This window comes from Camellia sinensis, chromosome 14, assembly GCF_055761805.1.
Source record: "Camellia sinensis isolate YWXY chromosome 14, ASM5576180v1, whole genome shotgun sequence".
Lineage (NCBI taxonomy): Eukaryota > Viridiplantae > Streptophyta > Magnoliopsida > Ericales > Theaceae > Camellia > Camellia sinensis.
In genome coordinates, this window is record NC_138974.1 from 17,956,630 (window position 1) to 17,967,126 (window position 10,497).

Here is a 10,497-nt window from a genome sequence, read left to right on the forward strand (position 1 = left end):
GATGTTACCGACTAGCGAATGCGATACAAAAATTAGTTTCTTCTGATAAAAGTTTCTTCTTGCACAATTGCAATTGCCACCTAGGGATGACACTTCAAAATTAATTGAGAGTTGAGAGAGATTGAGAGTTTAAGAGAAATTGAGAGTTTAACAGAGATAATTGTTTGTGAGATTTATTTTGGAAAATGAGGGTTATTTATAGAAGTTTGGAAGATCGAAGTAAATTTATAAATTAAAAAAAAATGGCTGTTGTGTTTTAAACGGTAATATGACCATTAAATTAGAATATTATTTTTTTTTTTAATTTTTTTTTTTTTTTTGCTTTTGGTCTACAGAGGTGCAAACATTTAAATTTTTTTAAATTTTTTTTTATTCATTGCAAATTGCAATGATGTGATGCATGACAAGGCAACAAGGGACAAGGGGCAAGGGTAGGGCAGCACTGCTGCAGGCATCAATTTTGCCTCCCTACGCAAGGAAAAGGTCTGCTCTTTTTTCTTTTTTCTTTTTTACCGTTGTTGCAAGCCTTTATTTATTTATTTTTTAATTATTATTTAACCGTTGCAACTTGCAAGCCTTTTTTTTTTTTTTTTGAAATTTGACCGTTGGCAAGTAGAACCGGAAAAGGAGGGTCAGGCCACTCACAAGGCCAATTTTTTTTGGGCCTAGCCGGGTTTGGCTTCAAATGGAAGGCCAGGCTTAGGCTCATGGCCCTGGGCTGGGCTCGGGCCCATGGTTACGAGCCAGGCCCACCTCAGGCCACCCACGGGTCTCGAGCCATTTTTACACCCCTACATATATGTTTGCATGAAAATAGGTTAAGTTAGGAGGTTTGGGGTGTAAGCTATGAAGTACGGATACGGACAAGGATACGGGACACAGTAATTTTCAAAAAATAGGGACACGGACATGGTGGGAACATGACATTTTTTTTTTTAAAATACATTTTTATGTGTTATGTACATTCATATTACATTCATCCTATATCAAAATTAACAAACACTAACTTAGTAATATGAATTCAATAAATATAACCACTACATTTAAACAAATTAATAGATAATCCATTCACAAAAAAGTCATAATAAATTATAACAAGAACTAAGATGAGAAGGAGAAAACATTCAACATCCAACAATATTCTTCACAAAAGCACTAAATAAGAGAGGCAAAAGAAGGGGAAGAAACAAGAAGAAGAAGAAGAAGAAGAAGAAGAAGAAGAAGAAGTTGGCCTCCCAAAGCTTCAAGTAGATCCAATTTCTTCCACGTCTTCATCATCATTAGCATTACAATCATTTTCTTTGTTTGCACCTCTATCATCTGTAAACAACACAACCTCCATCTCAGGTTCATCAAGTGAGAGATTTGCAATCTCAAACATCCCAACATCATCAAATGAATCAAATGTGTCGCCCGTAATATCCCATGACTTGGTCTCTCCTTTAAGGTATTGCAGGGTTCTTCTTGATAAAAGACGGAGATTACTATGAACAAAAACCAAATCTTTTGCACGTAGGGGTGTCATCTTGTTTCTTTTTATTGAATGGATAAAAGAGTATATACTCCAATTCCTCTCAGCACATGACAAAAAAGAAGATAGCACAAGTAGCCTTAAAGCCAAAGATTGAAGAGTGGGTGCAGATGCACCATGAACAACCCACCAACTATGAGGATCCATATCATATCTATCTCCAATGGAATCAATGTCAGCAAATGGCCCTTCTTTGGTTAAGAACTTGGCATATTCCAAATTTGCTCTAGTGCGCTCCATTGGATCATCAAAGAACCTTTTCAAGCACTTTGTTCTCTCAAGGCAGACCTCCTCATCCTTATGTGGGAGGAACTTGACTTGGATTTTCATAAAGCCACACATCACTATAATACCTAAAATGAAAAAAATGTACTACTCATTATAAATATGAAAGAATAATATTAAGCTTAAATTAATAAAAATAGTAAATTATGTTGTAATCATCTTAGATTCAATGAGTGAGCCAAGCAATGAAGTGGTGTGTTGTTCTTGTTCCACCGGTCTACAAGAATATGATGTACTACATTACATAATGTAGACTCTTCTTCTAGTCGCTTTCCTTCATGCTTATATATCACCATATTCACTTTTACTATCATTGTATCCCACATGTCATATACTAAGTGAAGAGAAGGTCTATCAGTGTCACAAACTCTAATCATATCATAAATAGGAGCAACAAAGGAAAGTATGTAGTCGACTTGATCCCACCAAAAGTCATCCAACACCTTATCCTTTACAAACTTGGCCTTACCAATATCATCATCCCTATAACAACTCCATTTGTCACTGAATACTATTGTTTCGAGACCTTGCTTTATCAACTTGACCCTCTTAAGCATGACAATGGAAGAAGCAAAGCGTGTCTCAGCAACAGAAAAAAGCTTCAAACTCAAAAACTCATTGTACATTGCCAACCTCACGGAATTATTACAAATAAAATTCTTGATCATCATCACATCACCCACAATCCCACTAATCCAATTACACTCTTCAAATGCAACTAAATTATTTTCCACATTCTTGGCAGCACAAATATTCTTCAAGGCAAGATTAAGGGTGTGCACAACACAAGGAGTCCAAAAGATGTGAGAAAATGACGCTTCAATTAGGTGCCCTACCGCCTTGCAATTTGGGGCATTATTTGTAATGACTTGAATCACATTTTTAGGCCCAACCTCCATGATTACTTCCTTCATCAAGTTGGAAATAAAATACTTGTCCTTTGTTTTCCCTGAACAATCAACCGCTTTAAGAAACATAAGCCCTAAGCCCACCTCTGGTAACAGTCATAAAATTTATTAATGGCCTTCATTGGGAATCACTCCATCCATCACTGACTATACTCACTCCCTTCTCTCTCCATGTGCCTCGAATAGAGTCTCACAACCTATATGTTTATCCTTTCTTTTTGAAGCAATATAGTTCTCAATATGTTATACCCATGCGATACATATCCATGTATGTTGCTATTTGCAGCAAAAGTAAATGCACTAACATAGTAAGGATTTCTTGCCAAATGAAATGACAAGCATGTTGAATAAAACATTCTAGCTATCTCACCATTTAATCGTTCTCAAGCCCCAATGTTAAATGCTTTCATAACAGGGTTACTACTTCCACTCCCTGTAGCAGTTGGCCTCTTCTTTTTTGATCTATAGATCTCCTCTGGCTCATTAAAACGTAAACCTAATGATGCACTTGAACTAGGAGGAGGCGATGAGACTTTCTTCAACCTAGAGTTTTTCAATTTCAACTCTGCTGCTCCAATTACTCTCTCAAATTCAGCTGTAACAACCCCGACCTTTGATTAACGTTAATTCATGATTAAATATGCCTAATAAGTAATTAAGGTGAAATTATGAAGAAATTGCATGTGTGTCACATTATTTGTTCTCATATCTGTCTAACGTAGAAATATTTGTTTGAATTTCTGTTTTGTTTTGTGAATTTAAGGCTTGACATCTGATCATGAAATCGACTTGATGTATGTGTTAGTTGGAATTTTTAGAACATTATGGTAAGTTTAATTAGAATTTGATTCGGAACGATTTAATTAAAATAATTGATGCTCAATTAAGCCTAATTAATGAATTCTTTAATCCAAGCCTATATAAGGCACCTATTATGCCTCCACTCATCATTTTTCCTTCATATTAGCACATTTTTGAGCTCACACATACACAAACAAACGTGGGAGAGAGGGAGAAGAGGAAGTTGAGCTCAAATTAAAAGGGTTGCTAGAGAACTTAGAGATTTTGGCTTGGAACTTCCAACAATTGATCATCTAGAGCATCATTGACAAGCCTAGGTAAGAATTCAACCTTTAGATTGTACAATTATGATGTGTAGGACATGAATTTTAGAGAATTATGTTGGATAATGCAAGGATTCAGTTAGAAATGAAGAGAATTGAACCATATCATGCATGCATGCATATATCATGGTATTTTGAATAGATTTTTAAAGAATTTTCACATGCATGTGTTTATCTTGACTTGGTTTTGAAAATTCACCACATTTCTTACCATTTGATCTTAATTGATCATGTTTTGGAAAGCCTACGTTCTAAATAATTCATGCATGTTATGTTTATGGCATATTCATAAATTTCAAGTTGGAGTTTTGATCAATTGGCATACCTTTGGGCCTTAATTTAGTGAAATGATCTTCAAACCATGGTATTTTACAAGTTTTGAAATGTTTTTTTTTTTTTTGAGTTTTGGCCAAAAAAATGAGTTTTGAAGTGTGTAATTCGAGTTTGGAGCTTAGGAGTGCAATCTGGAAATTCCAGATTCTGCACTTCCGCTCGAATGGCAGGAGCTGCGCTCAAGCGACCACTCTGTGATCTTACACTTCCGCTCGAACAATCTGAAGTCTGCTCGAGTGTGAAATGCGAGCTCCCAGAAGTTTCATATTTTTGCAGACCGCTCGAGCAACAAGAGTTACGCTCGAGCGAGGACCTGAGTCTCACGCTCGAACGACCGTCGAGCGTTCGTCGAGTGTGAAAATCACATAACCAGTACTTTTTCAAAGTTTGCAGACCGCTCGAGTGAAGGAAGTTGCGCTTGAGCGTACCCTTACATGTTTGCATGTCCGCTTGTGCGAAGGAAGTTGCGCTCAACAGATACCCCTGTTTCCAGCAAAGTTTTGTAAAACATGTTCAAGTGCATTTTGACATCCACATTGCATCCTAGGCATTCCTAGGCCATAATTAAGACTCAATAAGAAATTAAGACCTAGAAACACACTAAGTATGGAATGAAAGAAGTTAAGTACCAACCGAGTGTGTATTTCATAATGTGTTTCTGCTATGTGTATGTAAGTCACGTGTCACAAGTTATCTGATCTATCTATTCTGTAAATAGAGCCATCTGTGAGTAATAACTTAGTAAAGCTATGTTTAACTTTAATTATTTTCTGAATGATATGAATTAAGATCGGCTTTATGCAATGTTATATTCTGTATAATGAATGATTGTCCAAGTTTCTTAAATGTATTCGTGACATCCTTAGCACAATGCCCTTGCACGGGGGTGATAATACTGTGGTCTACAAGTACAAGGCCCTTGCCTGGGGGTAACAATACCGTGGTTTCATGGCCCTTACTCAGGGGTAATAATACCGTGCCCCAAGTATATTACAAGTTTCTCGGTACCGGAGGTTCCTTATGGAACTAACAAGCATGATAACGCTAATAGATATACCATGTATGATTAAGCATGAACTTTGATTTCCATATGTAGTTTGAACAAGAATATGAATATACATCTGTTTTTAATATGAATTCTGATTTCTGAATCTGTTATGGACATCATTCATTTAAACCCTTTACTCTGTTATTATTCATTGGGCTCCCGTTCACTATTTATTTTATGTATGTAGGTGAGCAAGCGCGTAACCAGGCCTAAGCTGCTGCTTGGAATGTTCTGAGTCAGCCAACCACTGTGCCTCCCAGGGAGGTTCCTTTTTGAAATGTTTAGTTCTGTAACCTTGCTACAGATGTTTTTGCTTGTTTGCTTATCTGTACATTGAACAATGTTCCCTTTTGGCATTATTTGTGTTTTTGGGTAACGTAAAACTAATGTATGTATGACGTCACATATATATATATATATATGTATATTTGTAGTTTTGAAATTTTCTGTCTCATATACGTTAACATAGCTTTATGGACATTGTATATTTTCTATATTTGCTTCCACAGCCCCTTATTATATATCATTCAGTTAAGAGGCATTTGGTAATCCAAGGATTACTGGTCGGTTACGACGTTAAACGTATAAGAGCGGATTTGGGTCGTAACATTAGCTTTATCCTTAATTGTTACTTTTGGATACACTTCTATCCTTTGATTTTTAATTTGCATCAAATGGGCTTTTACCCTAGTGTATGAACCTTTACGTGTAGCCCGACAAAAGTTACATTGAAAAGTATAGTTCCCCCCTCTTGCACTAATTTTTTCTAATCTAATCACATATTTCCACAGTGGCTTATCATCTTCAACATCAAAGGCAGATTGTGTGTTATTAGTAGAATTTGAACTAGACATTTTTCCTATAAATTGTAACCATTATAAATTAACATTAACATTAGAAGGGGGAACAAAAAAAAAAGAAGTTTTACATACTGTGTGTATATATATAAACCTATAATTTTTTTTTATTTAAAAAATACAGTTTTAGAGATATATATACATATATATAAACATATAATTACAAAAAAATAAAAATAGTATATATATAAACCTATAAAAAAAAATAAAAACAGCATACAATCGAGCGTGAGAGAGAGAGAGAGCTTACCTTCAAAGTCGTCTGGATGGAAGACAACTGGATGGAGCTTGACTGATCGATTGAGAGAGAAGGTCTTACTTTGATCGACTTGATGGGGTTGGGGGTCTTTGATCGACTAGATGGAGGTGGTGGAACGATTGGTTCAAATCGACTGATGGAGGTCTTCGATTGGTCTTCTTCCTTTGATCTCTTAAATCTTTTTTTTTTTTACTTTTTAAATATTACACTTTGACCTCAAATAAATATAACAAAATTAAAAATGAGCCCCGTCGTGTCCCATGCTGTGGCCTGATATGGACACGTGTGTCCACACCGTGTCCCCTACAAAAAAATCATTAAATTAAAAGGGACACGTTATATGGCGTGTCCCGTACATGTCCCCGGCTTGTCCACGTGTCGGATATCGCCACAACACCGATGTTGGAGTGTCCATGCTTCATAGGATGTAACTGTGTCAAGGCAAAGATTACTTATGTGAAAAATGGATCTAACTTTTTTTGACGAAATTGTGTAAGGTTCAAGTAGGGATATAATCGGTTCGGTACGGTCGATATTTACGTAAAAGATTTTACTAAATTGATAACGTTGGTTTTCTTATTTTGAGTACCGATACAGACCGCTTCTTCCATCAAACAGTACCAAACTGAACTGATTGAAATAGTTTGATTGGGTTCAATTTAATCAGTTTAGGACTTTTTAAATTTGAGTCACTTTTAGTATAGTCACTAATTTATATAAAAACACTGAACACCACTTCAAACATATTCAATCCATCCGTTTAATAAATACTTTTCAATTCCTAAATGTCACGACCCAAACCCGGCCCTATGGGTTTAGTACCGTAACCGGCCAGTAATCCGAGATTACCGAAGGCCTGCAGAACAGTAATACAGTAAAACAGAGTACAGGGCCTGGCGGAAGCCAATACAGTAAATAAATAGTGTCCATTGAGCTGTGACAGTCTGTATGCAAAAAGGGTTTTCACACATTTATACATAAACAGTACGTACAATATTGACATTCATTCAATCTAGGGACTCAACCCTAGATAGCGGTACAGAAAACATTCCGTCTGTACAACACAGTATACAAAATTAACAGTCACACAGTACAGGGACCTAATCCCTGTATAACAGTACAGTAAACAGTCAGTCTATACAAAACAGTGAAACAGTACAAAAAGGGGGAAAATTCTAAAGCACCCCTAAGCCTTAACAGTAGGCTCGGAACCTCGCAGTGAGGCACAAAGGCTGGCTTGACAAAACTGGAGTTACCCTGACGCTCCTAGCTCCGTTCTGGTGCCTGTACACCTACATATATATATGAGCAGTGAGCTAAAGCCCAGTGAATAACATAAAGCGTAAAGGGGTTTAGAATGAATGTCCTTACAGTAATGAAAACAGTTCATTTCAATCAGTAATTCAGTTGCTCAGTACAGTAAACAGTCATATGTGGTACATCCATTAGCATAACAGTAACAGTAGGTCTTAAAAGACCGAACAGTAATGATGGCCATCAGTCAGTAAACAGTAGTGGTTCCACAAAGAAACCGACAGAGATCTCTGTGACAGTAACAGTAACAGTAAACCGTAGATACTAAGGATGCCACAGTACAGTTCAGAAATAAAGGACATACATTCATTCAGTAAATAATACCAGTTCAGTAAACAGTTCAGTTCAGTATTCAGAAGATAATCAGTTGAACATATCTTTACACAATTGTTACTCACAGAGTTCTGGGCTACAGTATGCTAGAGCGTGTCTCCCCAGTTGCCAACCCTACACAGTTCACAGGTTGAACACACACTAAGCTACACAGTTGGGAAATCTTATAACTTAATCCCTAATTTGCCTTGGTGTGTTCTACAACGATATCCTCATCTAAATGTCTTAAACTAGGCCTAAGAATGCCTAGGATGGGATGAGGATGGAAAAATGTACATTTAAAAGCATTTTCAGGATTTTCAGAAAAACAGAGTCCCGCTCGAGCGCAGGTTTCCCCGCTCGAGCGTACAGGCAAACAAAGGTACACGCTCGAGCGTAAACTTTCCCGCTCGAGCGTACTGTAAAAGTACTGGATGGGTGAAATCCCCGCTCGACGCCCGCTCGAGCTTGAGACAAGACTCCGCTCGAGCGCCCAATCCTCCGCTCGAGCGGACTGCCAAACAGTGCAGAGAGATGCTGGTTGCTCGAATTCTACGCTCGAGCGGCACTTCCTCCGCTCGAGCGGAAGTGCGAAATCTGGAAAATCCAGATTCGAGCTCCAGGTTCAAAACCAAGCTCAAAAGCATCAAAACCAATCCTCTTGGGCCCATTTTCTGGAAAACATTTATAAACACATAGAATATCATGTTTCAAAGCTCAATTTGAGAAATCAAAGCCCAAGGGTGTTTAATTCAAACCCAATTTCAAATCATTTTCAAGAACAATCTTCAAACATGACATGCATGATCTTAAATCATTTTCAAAGCTTCAATGCTGTTTCAAAAGAGCTCAAACCTTCAAAAACAAGATGAACTCATGGACTTAGACATAGTTGTGAACATGCATGTAACATTTTGCCATGACTCAACTCCAAATTCAACCAAGAACACATGCATGCAAGAATTGAGCTTCATTTAACAACAATATGAGCATGCATGCACTAATGTCTATGTAATCAACCTCAAATTGCAACAATACCAACATGCATGCAAGAAATGATCTTCAATCCATCATTTATGGACCAAATCATGACTTAGCTCTACAAATTAACATGAATCATGCAAGAACTAGCTCAAACACATCAATAAAGGTTGAGTTCTCTTACCTAGAGCCTCAATTACTAGTGTAGGACCACAAAGCAACAATCAACCTTCAATTCTCTAAGTTGTTTAAGCCAAATCCCAAGAACTACACAAACTCTCACTCTCTCTCTCTCTCTAAGTCGGCAAAGCAAGGAGAAAGGCTGATGAAATGTTTATGTATGAGTGTGTTGAGATGAGCCAAGTAGTGGGCCACTTAAGTGGCATTTAGGTAATTACGGCAAACTTTGCAATTAACTCATTTTAATCTAATTTAATCATACCTAATCAGTTTTCAGATAATTATACCATAAAATCATATTAATTATGAGGGTCACGGAACATCAATCGGTTTCTAATTCGGCCGCCGATAAGGCCTTCAATTAGCAGTTTAAACATATAAACATGAACAGATAATCAGACAATCAAACAGATAGAATGCAATTAACTAACATATACTCAGTTAATTCAGATTCCAATTTCAATCAGTCCCTAATCAGTAAACAGTATGAGGGTTGTTACACTAAATTAACAAAAATACAAACAAAAAAAAGTTAAAAAATATTAAGATTTCAATAATAATGAGTTAGAATTAAGATTATATATTGTAAGAGTTTATAAACTTAGGTTATAGAGATTATAAGGTTAATTAATTAATAATAATAATTTATTATACTTATTAAAATCATTATATTATTAAATTATATACATATATTAAATACAACAACAATGATTCATCCCACTAAAAACACCACCACTAATAGCACTAATGCATTAAAAAAAATAAATAAATAAAAAAATACAACTCCAAGACCAAAAATCACATCATTAATGGCAGGACCCACTGCCACCTAATTAGTGGGAGCACTAATTAGTGCTCCCAAGCATTTTTCTAAATACAATATATATTGAAATAATCAATTTCAATTTAGTACGGTGTACAAAGGGTTTGAGCCGAAATTAAAAAAAAATTAAATTAAAAAATTACACAAACCAATTTTTATTAAAAACAAATCAAATGTAATCGATTTCGTACGATTTAATCAATTTGGTTGATTTTTTTTTTTTTTTTTTTTTTTTTTTTTTTCTCACACTCTTACGCTCCAGGGACAAAGCCTCAGGTTCTTTACTGGCCTCAACAAAAATGATTTATTATCTCCTAAGGATTTGTAGTTAGGAAGAGGGAAAAATTAGTCTACGCATCCTCCACAAAGAAGTTTTCTGTCTCATATACGTTAACACAGCTCTATGGATATTGTATATTTTTTATATTTGCTTCCGCAGCCCCTTATTATATATCACTCAGTTAAGAGGCATTTGGTAATCCAAGGATTATTGGTCGGTTACGACGTTAAACGTATAAGAGTGGATTTGGGTCGTAATATTA